This window comes from Anomalospiza imberbis, chromosome 3 (genome assembly GCF_031753505.1).
Source record: "Anomalospiza imberbis isolate Cuckoo-Finch-1a 21T00152 chromosome 3, ASM3175350v1, whole genome shotgun sequence".
Classification (NCBI taxonomy): Eukaryota; Metazoa; Chordata; class Aves; order Passeriformes; family Viduidae; genus Anomalospiza; species Anomalospiza imberbis.
Window position 1 is genome coordinate 101,804,300 of NC_089683.1, and position 14,048 is coordinate 101,818,347.

General features: G+C 42.3%; 1 long non-coding RNA gene across 1 annotated transcript in view; it reads left to right on the forward strand.

Moving 5' to 3' along the window:
* The first annotated feature begins 2,464 nt into the window (after positions 1-2,464).
* Positions 2,465-14,048, forward strand: part of LOC137469976 (uncharacterized) — a 30,348-nt gene continuing 18,764 nt past the window's right edge. The window contains exon 1 of the long non-coding RNA XR_010996846.1: positions 2,465-4,105. This is a non-coding gene — a long non-coding RNA (uncharacterized lncRNA). The remainder of the gene's footprint in view (positions 4,106-14,048) is intronic.

Consider the following 14,048-nt stretch of genomic DNA (forward strand, 5'->3'; position numbering starts at 1 on the left):
AAGCTTAAGTTAGGAAAATGGTTGTCTGATCTCTGTGGGATTTCTTTACCAACACTTTCCATACTTGAACAGTAGCTGCTGAATGAAATCATTATGAACTGAGCCCCTGTGCAGGAAAACAAGGTTTGTCAAGACTCCGTTCGTTAGCACCTCGTACTTTGTTTGAACCGTGGACATTTGCTGGGCCCTGTAAAGGGAAGTTTTTTAAAATACTCTATTAGAGTGGCCCAGTCTTCTTTTGTTTAGTCATGGTTTAATTAGTATTGTACTTGAATTTTAAAAAAGTAGAAGAGGTGAGCACCATTCCTCTCTATATAACATAATCTCAAAGTAATGTATTTCTTCATATTTGTATTATCTCAAATTAAGCACTGAGAGAGGAAAAATCCCAACCTCTTCCCTTTGCCTTCACCAGGCTGTAAATTAACAGCAAGGAACAAGTTTCAATAAAGCTTACCAACATGACATCAGCTTCGGGACGGACCAAGCCCAGGAAGGAAACTGGCTGGAAAAAGGAACCACTGGAAGGCAGCAAGGGCTTAGCAACGTGATGGTGGCTGCAGGTGGGCGGGCTGAGCCCCTCCACAGTACAGGACCACAGGCTCAGAGGTGCAGGGCTTCATGAAATGCGAAAGAAACAATGGCAGGCAGCCCGAGTTAGAGACACAGAAAAAATAAAAGTGCCCTCAACCAGTTGGTGACCTCAGAAAATGCTTCCCCAGGGGCTCCGCAGATTCACCACCCTCTGCTTCAGAGGAACAGGAAAAAAACTGGATTTTAACTACTGTACTTCTTCAGAAAAAAATCCCTAAACTTGGGTCTAATATGTTCACTTTTTCTCTGGGTGGTGGCGTTTCTTATACTGCTTATTTAGAGACACCTCAGTGCCTTTACAAGAAGGAAAATCTTCATGAAAAGCCCACATGCAAGAAACCACTCAAACTCTCAACTTTCTTTAATTCTTTTCTACCCCGGTGGGAGATCCCTGTGTGTCCCACCTACAGGAACCAGCAGATGGTGCTGCAATACACCAAGTATTTATTCCCCAGGAAAAGGAAAACCTGGGATAGGTCTACTCGGGGCTGCCTCTGGCTACTTCCAGCCCCTGAGGGAAACCGCTTCCCGCCTTCCCCCGCGGCAGCCCGGTGCAACTGCAAACGCAGCCGGTGCCGCTCCGCTACTTCTCGAGGGCGGGCGAATGTCCCCATCGATATTTCCGAATATTCGAAGAAGTTTCTGGTGGGGAGGGGTCTTTGGGACTGAGGGGAAGGTGTCTGGGGAGGGGTTTGAGGGCAGCAAGGCAGCCGTGAGGCCCTGGTGCTTTGCCCTCACGGTGAGGGTTTTGGCGGGCTCCCCTCAGGGAGGGCAGCCATGTTTGACTCCCTCCCCGCCACTTTCGTCGGTGCTGGGTTTGTGTCCGCGGCTAGGAATGAAGGTGCTTGGGGTGTAAAGAAAGTTCAGTTTTTCGTCATTTTTTTTTTTTTAAACCTCAACCTCCCAAAAAATAATGGTGAATTTCTGTCCAGCCCTGCTGCCAGCCCAGCAGGAATCTCTGGGTGCTTCCCTCCTCTCAGGCTGCTGAGGGCCGCCCAGTTGCTGCCTCCACCACATGGCTCCAGCCTCTGTGGTGAAAATAGTGAGGAAAAGCCTCCCAATAAAAGGACAGGAGAGAGACACAGGAAATTTGGACTAAGGTGCAGAAACACATGCAAGGACAATGAGCAAGTAGGGCATACTCATGTGCAGGGCTCTGTAAAACATGGCAGGGTGACCTAGGACTGGTGTGGATGTGGTGCCTTATTTTTTATAGAAAAAGTTATATGGAGAAAAGGCAACTTCTTGAAACATTTAGTATTTATTTCTGAGATTGTCCCACCAGCATTTGTAAACCCATGGTGTGCTGTGGGGAGAAGTGTTTGAGGAGCTGCTCACCAGCAAAAGCAGCAGGTAGAGTAGGCACAAATAGGGAGGCAAAGATTAGGGAAGGATATAGAACAACCCTGTGCAGCTGTTTTTGTTATACTACCAAGCTGTAAATTTGAAAAATGATTTAAAAAGCAAGGAATGTGCCAGGAGTACTAGTGTGTCCTGCTTATGGACACTTGGGGCATTCTGTGCAAATTGAACTCCCCCCTCTCCCCCCCCCCCCCCCGTTTTTTGGATGGCTTAATATTGCAGAAGTGGAAGGGAAGAGCAATAACACACTTGGAGTGTGGAGCCTTTTCCCTGATCCCTCTGGCACCAAACTGCACCAGAGTGACCTGAGGACAGAAGCAAAGCCCGGCTGCTCCCATCTTTTCATTGCTGTAATCCAAAACGTGGAGATTATTTCAGTGTGGAGGCTACATGTTAAAAGGGTCTCAGATTTGGGAGATTTTTTCGTTTAAAAAAATTAATAACCAGATGGGACGGGAAGGATAACCTGTGTATGATTCAGTGAATGGGGGGGAGGGGCCTTGATGGAGCTGGAGCGATTTGCATCCAGGGAATGTGGGGGCTGTACCCAGAGGTTTGCACACTGATGCTCCACAGACTGCAGTTGCAGCTCCCAGGACTGAGACAGCCCGCATTTCTTTCACAAGTAAATAGCAAAACTTTTCTTTTCACCTGCAGGGTTATTTGATCATTGTGAGTCGTGTGTGTGTTTATATGTGTGTGGAGGCTTCTGGTTGGGTTTTTTATCTGCTCAGTAGCTTTTTGGGAAGGTGACCCAATTGTTTCTAATAAAAAGCACCTAGGAAAACCTGCTCCATAAGAGAGGTAATTCATCTCAGTGAGGTAAAAAGGATGGAAAGACAATTACTGTGTCTTGTGACTAATATAATATGTGACTCAAAACATTAAACAAGACTGCTGCTGATGTGATAGCCTCATCCCCTCAACTTGAATCTAGTCTGAAGCATCAGGCTGAAACATGAAGTAGTTCCCCTGAAGCCAGGCTGCTCTGACTTTGCATCCAAAGCCACTGAAGTTAGTCCATAACCTAGAGGAAATTGAGCTGTTTAAGTGGTTCATTCCTATTACAAACAAAATTGGGAGATCTCTGCTGTAGTCTTTATGTTTTGATTTAGCAGGTAGAAGGTGGAGTTCATGAGCAGCCTCATGGAGTCATGGCCTGTAGCCCTTCTGGAGGCTCCTGCTGTGGCTCAGGCAAAACGTGCCAAGTAATCTCACCTTTTCCTCCTTGCCAGACTCTCCTTTGCCATTCTTGGATTTGATGTATGATGCAGATTTTCATCTCTGTGTGGGAATGGATGCTGGTGTTCCTTTTGCAGGATAAGGTAGCTGTGAGGTGATTTTTCTGTCCTTTTGCAATGTGCCTGTACATGTATCTACTCCATATGGTTTGAGGAGCTGGAAATCAGAGTGTGAAAGGATCGGTCCTTGCAGGAGCTCCTCGTGCAGGGTCTGCAGAATCGTAAAAAGGTTGAGAAGGACCTTAAAGACCATCTCATCCCACCCCTCCTGCCATGGGCAAGAACATCTTCCACTAGACCAGGTTGTTCAGGATCACATCCAGCCTGGCCTTGAGCACTTCGAGAAGGTAAGCTCTGTGCAATCGAACAAATAATTTAACTTGTCACATTTATATTTCAGAATACAGCTATTGGAGTGACAATAAAAATTATTCTGTAAGAAAATTGGAAAGTTATGGGGAAATTCAGTAAGTATCCCAAAGGACTTGAGTTTATTTTCGGTGAAGCATTAGTAGCAATTTTATTTGCCATATGAAGTGAGGTGATTCTTCTTTTGGAACTGTCAATGTTCTCTCAGATGCAGTGATGCACCAGTGTAAGTGATACTCTTGATTCTTAATATAATCTGGGTGATGCTCTTGATATCCTATATATCAAGAGGCACAACTGTTGCAGATACTTCCAGCACTTAAGGTTTTTCAAAATTACATGTTGCAAAATATTAGTTTAAAAGAGGCAAGCAAGTCAGATTTTAAAAGGATGCTAATTACAGAAATACCTTTCCTTCTCTTCCTGAGCTTAGCTCTTCCTTCCCTCATACTTCACATTTATGGTTTTGGGACCTGAGCTCAAGCATGGAGCTATTTCATTTCTTCAGGTGGAAGATCTGGAAGGACATGAAGCTTTAGGTAGGTAAACACCGACTTTATGGGGAAACCACGTTGGCAGCATTTAGGAGAAAGTGCCTTTGAAGGGTGGGGGCTGGATCATCCTGTCTGTGGGAAAGCTGCTAAGGGGCTGAGCTCCTCAGTGTGGAGTTAAAGGGGCTGGGGTCTGACTGAGGCAGAAAGGTGAGTGAGCCCTCCTGTGAGCTGATGTTCCCTGGAAAAGAGTATGCTTCCACCAACCCCCAAAATGGTACTGGTTTCACACTTCAGAGCCAGCCACAGGATGTAGAGTCATATCTGTGTGACTCTTGTAGCATTGTGCTGCACTGGATGATGTTTATTTAGTGAAAAATCATTTCCCAAAATACAGCCCTACCATGTTTTGCAATAGGGTGGTAAATACTGCTTTGTTTGTCAACTATGGGGTGTACTGTGGATAGCGAGTGATTCATTGCCCAGCAGGCGAGAATTTAATTTGTAAGAAATGTCTGTAGTTTGCCTTTAAAAAACCCTCTATTTTATGTTCAAAATTCTTGTGAGAATGATAATAATTTGGATGAATTTCCAAAGGTAGTTAAGGTAAGTGGTAGATTAGGCTTCTAACACATTGCCAGATTTGGCCATAGTTTTGTGCAGTCAGTTTAAAAGAAAAAATAAATTTTAGCCGTGATTTTGTTTCTGATTTCAAGGAGATTTAATTTTGTACCTTGCTGTGGGATGTGACGTGCACAGTTGTTACTCCTGAAATTGGACAAAAGCAAAGCAGATGAATTTCAGTTTTCTTCTGGAAGTCCATGGACTTTGGGAGATCACAGTATACCCTCCCATCCAGGAGAGTCTCATGTGGTTTGAGGTTTTATTATAGACTTTTTCTACATCTGTACTCAGGGTAGATTCATGTTTAAGTGGAAGCCCAGCAAGGCCACAGCCAGGTGTTAGGATGTGGCATGGGTGACTCAGTAGGTGGTACACTTCCTTCTCCATCAACATTGAATAAGTGTCCTTTGTGGTAATGGATGGGTCAGCTTCTGGCTGACATGGAGAAAAACAAAAGTCACTGCTAAGGCTTTGGTACTTGTACAGCAAAGTCCCCTGTCCTCTGAGAAGCACAGATTTTATTCAGGCTGTTCAGCTGTGACATGGCTGGGCTTTGTGGGTCTGTGAAGTGACAAATGGATTTAATTGTACCGTCCACAATTCCAAGTCCATGGTATTCCAGGGCTTGGACCCTGTGTGAGGGCACATGGGAGGCCCCTTCAGCTCTCAGAGGTCTCCCCGCAGCAAGCCTCCAGAGACAGGGATAAAACAATATATCCCATAGTTCTGAACCTCTCTGAAACCTGCCAGGGCTCACAAATGACCAAAGCATGCATGAGTTCTGTTCTGCTTTAAAAATGAAAAAAAAAACCGTAAGAATCACATCTTGGGGAAGTAAAAATGTTTTTTCACCTTAAAGGTTGTTATTTCAAAGGATATTTTCGTAGTGACTGAAAAAGAAACTGGAAATCCCATATTATTTCTCCTTCCCTCCCTCAGCCAGGCCTTTTCTGTGCCCAGAATTTTATCTGGTGTGAGGAAAAGGCTCCCTGGACACAGAGAGATGTTTGAAGGCAGCATTTAGGTGTCATTTGCCACCTGGCTTGAATGCAGCTGGCTGACTGCTGAGATGGCATGTCCACTGTGCATGACACAGTTAGGGGCTTTCTTTTCCAAACCCTGCCTCAAGGAACAGAGAGGGAAAATATTAGGGAGTTTAGTTATAAAATGGAGAGATTGGTGCTTCTGAAATAAGCACCTCGGATACAGAAATGTTCAGGTACAGCTCACTGCTCTCTGAGTGTTCCCACAAACAGTAAAATACAGAATTGTTTCTCTTTTGTCTGCAACTGGGCACTGAACGTGGAATTAAACAGCAAAATTTGTAGTCCTGACAAAATGAAAATTGTTTTCTGAGTTCAGATCACATTTTAAATCTGCTTTTATTGTAGCCACAGAAACAAAAAAAAAAAAAACATTATCATGAACTTTGATTATGCAGCAGAGTTTTACAGTAAATGCCACTTTCTGCATCTCCAGAGTTCCAGCGTTGGTAGGCTCTTGGTCATGTAAGAAAGATCACACTGCTTTTCTTTGTAAGGGTTTGAGAATCATTGGCTGCCAAGATTACAGAAGGTAGATCTTTTTTCTTCCTGTGGAAATGACATCTACGTTATTTTTTTTTTTTTTTACTACATTAACTTATTATATGGGCTTACATAGTCTTATGTTACTTTCAGTAAAAGGTGTTCTGCCTTTCATAGTGTTATGTTACTTTCAGTAAAAGGTATTGTGTCTTTCTGAAGGCTTCTGTGGCCTCACTGTTGTTTCAGTAGAGACCTAGGTGTTCTAAATGTTTGTGCTACCAAAGGGATCTGGATCTTTCACCTGCGTAGGGACCTTTGAGAACCCCTTGAAGTGCCTACTTCTGCTTAAACAATTTTGAGAAGCTGATCCTTAATCTGTCTCTGAGCACCTTGTTTGCACTTTTTCTGTAGAAAGATCCTTCTGATAGAAGGTAGTACTGACTTAGGAGCTGGTGGTTGTGATGATGCTTGTGTCGGTTGTTGGTTCATAGCTGGATGCAGCTCCAAGGACAAAATAATCCGAGGCACCTGCTGGTAAACTGCTCCATTCAGGACAGAGCAGAGGAAAGGAGCATGTGTGTCTTTGCTGGTGAGGGTAGTGGCCAGAGTAATTTTTTCACTAGAATGTAACTGTCTGTAGTGCCTGCATTGTAAAAAGAGAGGGTAAGAAAAATACCTTAAGTTATATCCTGGTTAGTCATGCACAAAGGAACAAATGCTGAGGGAAATTTTCACTCAGCTATAATGCTTACTCATGGTGGGTGTTGCAGTTTCTTAACTAGAGGCTCTTAAGTAACTGGGGATTAGTGGTCCAGAGAGGGAATTACTACAGCAGGAAACAGTGGCCTGGTTAGTCCTGGGGCTTCAGGCAATTTATACCTGATGCTGATGTTGGGAACATTTTATTTTTCTGAGAAACTTCTGTCATTTGAAAAGCTGAAAATCTTTTTGCTGGGTGTACTTTAGCCTTTCTGATGAAAAGTTGCAGTTTTCTGTGGAAAGTAAAGCCCTGCTTTGGAGAGGACTGTACCGAATGATGTACAGGTTGCTTTAAATAGAAACATTTCCTCCAGCTCCACACATTCAAAAGAAACTGTGTTTCAATGAGCTTCCCAAGTGACAGTGAAGTTATTTCAGTAATTCTTGTGCAGGCAGAGCACCCTGGGATTGGCATATGGCTGTGCTCATTGCAAGCTGTCCAAATTAAAATTATTTTTCAGACAAGCAATTTTCATTCCAGGACTTCTTGTGCAGTGCTGGAGCAGCCACAGAACACCTTGTTTTCAATAATAAATTTACTGTTATCTATAATAACTTGTAATGTGAGACCTTGTATTGAGCCGTGTGATCTAACAGCTGTGATTGCTGAGGGCCTGCAGTAAAAAGAGCTCTGGTTGTTTTTGCAAAGAATGAAACTGATTCATAGCAAAATTATATGATTCTTCTACATGATTTGAAGGTAGTTTGTGGGCTTTTACTCTCACTCAAATTTAAATGGTTCCCAAATTTCCAGCAGAATTTTTTTTCACACTTGAGTACTGGCAAAGACAGAACTCTTCAGAGCTTACTGGAGGTGTGTGGTTTGAGTGGCAGCTGCACCTCCCTTCGGCAGAGAAGTGGAAGGGTGGATGTGGAAGGAAGTGGCTAGGACAACAGCAAGCAGAACATGGCAGGAGAATCTTTTCTTGGCTGTCTGGGGAAGTCTTGGAGTGCAAATGATGACGGATGTGAAGATCTTAAAAGGTTGGGATCTGCAGGAAGAAAAGATTGAAAGGTGATGGACAGTGAAGGAGACAGTCCATCAGGGAAGCCCATTTGTCTTAATCATGGTTGTGTTTTCCTGATGCTCTCTGCTTGCCATCACTCAGATCAGATGTGTCTCTTTCTGCTGGCCTACTCCCTTTTTTCCTCCCTGGGGCTGCAAGTGCCACAGCTGAAGTGCCCTTCCAGGCACAGCTCTCATTCAGGGTGTGCTGTCTGTGCTTGGCTCCCATCCCAGCCTCACGGCAGCCTCAGTTATACCACCATCAGCACTGAGAGCAGAGCTCAAATGAATGCTTGCACTAACCCAACAGCATCTCACAGGGGAGCAGCAAGCCTGCTGCCCTGGTGCATGGTGAACCTGGGTTTACTCTTAAATTTGCCAGTGCTGCTGGAGCTTAGTGTTGAGGTAGTGCTCACCTTACAGTGAGTCTGTCCAGTGGAGGTGAGGAGCACTGGGAGGAGGGGGACATGGAGTGATGGAATAGGAGCCCATGCAGGGCAGTTTTTCCTGTCTTCATCTCATCTATTTGTGCCATTGGTGATTCCCATGACCTTGGGATTTTGCTGTGAAAGGAAAATTTGAAAGCTTACCATCATTTATTTATAATTATAAATAGTAGTAAAACCAGAGACAGTTTCTGGGCTCAGTACATTCCTCGCAGCAGGATTCCCCCTTGACACCAATCTCTGTTCCAGGGAATGGAATGCCCTCTATTCCCTTTCTGCACTAAACTTTCCCTCCTCCAAGCAATAACCCTGTGTTGCTTCCAGTGGCTCAGTTGTACCATGGTGTTGGTCCTGCTGTGTCCCATCCCAACACCTCCTGCACTTTTGCTGTGCTCTGATGAAGATTATAAGCAGGGAATCATCCAGAATATTTAAATTATTCTGTAAATTAGGCTTAGAGAAGTGAGAGCCAAATATGCAATTTCTATGTTTCCAGACAAACTGTGTGTTTTCTCAGAGGTTTTAAAGCCAGTTTTATAGGCTGAGTATGGCAAAAATCAGTGCAATCAGCAAATACTGACCTTTATGATAGAACAGGATATTGGCTTTAGTAATTGTGGTCCAGGTCAGGTGATCTAGATCTGGGAAGAAAATGAACTTAATTTGCCTCTCAGTGTGATCTGATGTTTCTCAACATCTGATATCTAGGAATATATGTCATGTCAGAAAACCATGAAGTTAAGACCAGGAAATAGAATGGAGGCTTTAAAATAAAAAAAATACTTATTTTCTCCTCTTTTTTTTCCCTTGGACCAAAATATTGAAATATTTTTAAAACAAAAAAGATATTACTGTAAGTATATGGTAATATGTATCTAATAATTGCCTGGAATAAGGAATGAGATCCCAAATGTCTTGTACCTGAGTTGTTATTAAAAAAAAAAAAAACAGCTAGGTAGTACATGGGTTTGGGCTTTACTAATTCACACCAGAAGAGCATCTGGCCATTTAGTGGTTTGGGCTTTTTGACTGAGGTTTTTTTGGGCTTTTTTTCTTAAGAATGTGAAAGTTAAATTGTGATAAGGACTCAAGCAAGGCATTGTGGAAGCCTCTTTTATCTCTCCCTAGTCCCCAGTTTTGTCAGTATGTGTTAGTCTGAGCTTTTTGGGAGTGGCTGAAATGTTTCTGTGATATTAGTCTGGCTAGGACTGGACTCTTTGAATTCAGGTAACTCATTTCTACCTCAGAGAGACAGCAGAACTGGGGTTCGTACAGCACTGTCATGAGGAGCCTGCTCAGTGAAAGCCTAAAGGTAACCAGAGCAGGTTTATGCAAAATGGAAAGAGTGAGGAGGACTCTGCTCCTTGAAATGAATGTTTCTTGAGTTTTTTCAGCTTTTTAAAAAATATTTATTCTTTAACCTTCAGCTCCCTCCATATTAATTGAAATCCACATTCTTTTAAACATCAGGCAAGACAAAGAGGATGTCTCTAGTAGATTTTGGCCTCAAGTCACCAAGTTGCCACTCATCAGCTGAGCTGTAGCATCTGATGACACATATTCTCATAAATGAATGCTACAAATTAATATTAATGGGAACTGAATGTACAACTGCCTAAGTGAGATTTGGACTTTTTGTCCAATGTATAATATTTTTTTGTTTTGTTCATTTTACTGTGGAGACATCTGTTTGCCTTTATTCCAATGGAAATTAAAGAGCTAACCTCGGTCAAAGTTTAATTTTGTTTTTAGCATTACATTATATTTTCAGAAATCTAATCAAGCCTAAGTTCACTCAAGGAAATCAGCTCCTGTTTTCAGTCTAGTCTCCTTTTTCTTTGAAAAGTTATGCTGCATTTTAATGGTCAGGATTAAAATTAACCACCTGCTCCCCTGGATCAAAGCTAACACTTGAAACTAAGGCAGCACAGCCTCACCCAGTGAGGCACAGATATTTCTGAGCCATTCTTTTATCGCTGCTTAATATCTGGCAGCAAGAGAAACTCATGCTTATGTGCAATATTCCAATTTTAAGACCCCTCCCAGAGAACGGGGAAATGTTGGATTAGATTTGATTTTAATCCCACTGAAGAGCTTTGCCATTTTTTTAAATTGTCAGCATCTGGATGTTTCTGGAATTGCCACTGGTGGAAAAAGAAGTTCTTTCCGTGGCTACACAGAAAGAGTGATTTTGACAGAGGACTGGACTGAATTGTTTAGGTATTGTACATCCGTGTCCGTCCAGAAATTCCATTAAATTCCCTGTACATATAGATGAACTGAGCATCAAACCAACTTTGATGGAATAATAAGTACTGGGGTTAGAAATTGAGGAAATCAGTCAGTCAGTGGAGCCTGTGGATGGCAGAAGGGGAAGTCACTCAAGGGGAGCTGTGTAAACCCCGTTCTTGCTGTATATAACTCAAAATAAGACTTTGCAGCTTAATGTAACTCCTGAATTCTTACATCGTACATCTTCAGCCTTTCCTCCATAAAAGGGGCAAAAACTTCTGGTAGAGCTGTTTGCTTTGAAATGAGTTATTCAGTACTGCATCCATCTAATCCAAAGCTTTTCCATCAACACTAGACTGAAAGTTTCCTGTTCGTTGGTTTTCTGTGGTCTACCTTCTTAGTCACCATAACCTCTGGACTGCCAGGTCACACACAACTTCTAAGTTCTGGCTTTTGTTTAATTATAGTGGGAGCTCCTAAAACCCTTAATTTGGTTACTAATTCCACTGGGAAATACTGAAAAATGAGTTTGAAAGCCAAATGTTATCTAGTAAAAAGCCTCTTTTACTAATGTGTAAAAAATGTCCAGTTCCATCTAAACCCTGCTTTTTTTGTCTAAGGATATAACATCCTGGTGACATCAGAGACACTCTTACGATATTATTTTTGGCCCATTCACAATGGCTTTAACTCTCAGTCTTGTCTCAGCCAAAATTGTGTCAAAAGGGGTCAAAAAGGAGAATGTAGTAGCCGCACTAAGAAGGTCATTTTTGCTTAATATGTTGGGTGTGCTCCCTTAAACCCTGGGGTTTAGTATCTGAGGAACATTTGATTGGCTTGGATCAAGTACAAGTGCTTCTATACTGGAAACTAATCCTGATAGATTTTACAGGATGTTTCAAGTTACTAAAACACAAACCCCTGGATGAGGGCGAGTTAGAGGGAAGGAGGACCCTGCTGGGCTTGCCTCTGGAAGAAACAACAGATGCGCGGAGCCACTCATTTGCTTTTAAGGGGGATAAGTGAGAGGGCGTTGGGACACTGACTGACAGCCCCTTGATGGCTGGGGAGATGGGAGTTACACACCATTTCCATTATGTTAATGGCAACTTAAAAACACAAATGTCAATCTCGGTAACTCTCTCTGCTCCACAGAGCAGCTACAAACAAACAACAGCCAGCAGAATCATATGAAGCACTAGCAGTGGCAATGAAAAAGTTCTTCTGCCTCCTGCTGAGATTTCCTTGGGACAGGAAGGGATTGCTGCAGGGCAGGTGTCCAAAACAGCATGACAGACAAGGGAGAAAGAATCTTTAGGTTTATGAGAGAGGAAGGACAACTATGTTTGTACATGTGATCAAAAATCACCAGAGATGCAGTGAGAAAAACATGTACACAGGGAGCCCTCTAGGCTGTATTTTCTCAATAGGGTTCTTTTTTGTGGGGGGGAAAAGTCCCCAGAAGTGCTTCTTGAGAGTCTGTGCTGCTTGCTGGAAAACAGCGGGCGGGAAAGATCTCCTTTCTGGTTTTAAATAGGGTCAGCAATCTACTGAATAAGCCACTTCAGCCTCGTTTCATATCTACCTTTACATCTTTGAAAGTTTGTATTTCGACTAAATTTTATCCTTGGTCCTGACCACTTTTGCTATAGTATTATCCCTATGTGTATATACAGCAATTACATAACAGAACATTAGGACTCCTAACTATCAAAACTTGGTAGAATTTGAATTATCCTAGGAAAGGATGAAAAATATATTTAATTTCACTCACTTAATTTTACTATTTGCTTGTTCATCATCCTGGACTGCATTTAGATAAAATTTGGAATTAAACCATAATGCACAAAAACACCACCAAAATGTTTTACTAGTTGTATCTCTTAATGTTCCTGTTTATACAGGGAAAAATTATTTGAATATATTTTGCATGTAAATTTAACCTGTTAAACACAGAAATAGAGAAAAACTTATGTGAAACATTCACATTAGAGGCTTTGAAAAAAACCTGAACCCTCCCCCCCAAAAAAAACCTCTTATATGGTTTCTCCTTCTTGCCTGGAAGCAGTAATGTCTGAGACCTTGACTGAGTCAAGTCAAGCTGGTTGCAAATTTTGCTCAAATCTCAGTTGGAAAATCAGGCCACAGTGAAATTAACAACATAAACAATGTCTTGAGGAATAAATGCTGAGAAAACTGGAAAAGTAGGCTAAATTTCTGTGTTTGGCTGAGGTCAGGAGGAAAGAAAAGAGGGACAGTGTTATTTTCACAGAGAAATGGACAGGAGTCACCAAGTGTGAAATATGTCAATGATGTCTTTCCTCTGCTGTTTATTGGAAAGCAGTGGGAGCCCTTCTTCTCCTGCCTACTTCACCATGAGAAAGGAATATATAAATAAAAAAAAAATCTAGTTTTCCTGTCAACTTTGTACATGTCTTTGATCAAGGGCCTGATTTTGTTTTAGCCTTGTTTGTTCTCTTTTGCAAAATGAGGATAGGAGGTCTCTTTGTTAGCTTCATACATGGGATTTTTCTTATCTAGCTCTTGTCATCAATAAAACCCTGAAAGACTGAAAAAACTGAATGTTTAACCAAGTTAACCTCTTCCTAGAGAGCAAAGAGAAATGAGCAGCTACATCCCATGCCATTGATGTCATTTGAATGTGCGCAGCTCCTTTAAGGGTACGAGGAGACTGATGCTCTCAGTCAATGCCTTATGCCTACACTGGGAACTGTAAGCATGGACTCTTTGTAAAACACCTTGTATGTTTGGGCTCCAACTCTGGTTTTATGTATTCTGGGAAATACAAACTGGAAGCAGTGGTATGATGGGAGGGATAGAAAACCCCGTCTGAGTAGCTCCTAAGACTCCTACCCTCCAGGGATCAGTAAGATGGAATCACTTGCTGTGTGGTGCCCTGATTAGAAAATCAATTCAAATATTCACCTATATGATTTGCAGACACTTGGACAAAAGGTTAATAAAAAAGTATTTCTGGCATCAGACTTGATCTGAAATAATTTTTTTAAGCCAGCTTTACTGTGCATCATTTTGCAGGTAATTTGCATGCTCAATGTGACATTTCCACTGTGCCCAGACCCATCTGCTTTTCTGTGCAGAAATCCTATCAAACACATGGTTTGAAGCACCAGGCGCCCTGAGAGCATGGGGCGGGTACCTGAGTGGAGTTCATACCTTGCAGTTTATTCAACTGGAGCTGAATGGACCTGCTGTTTCCAGCAGACTGCTTTTCTAAAGAGTTCACTTGTCTCAGAGTAGCAGTGAAAGAGTAAAAAAGTTCAAGCCCTCAGCCTTGCTAAGAATTAGACCATAAAGTCACCACCAGCAGCTTGATTGGCCTGAAATGCTGGGTGACACTGTGGGCCTGCAGAACTCCA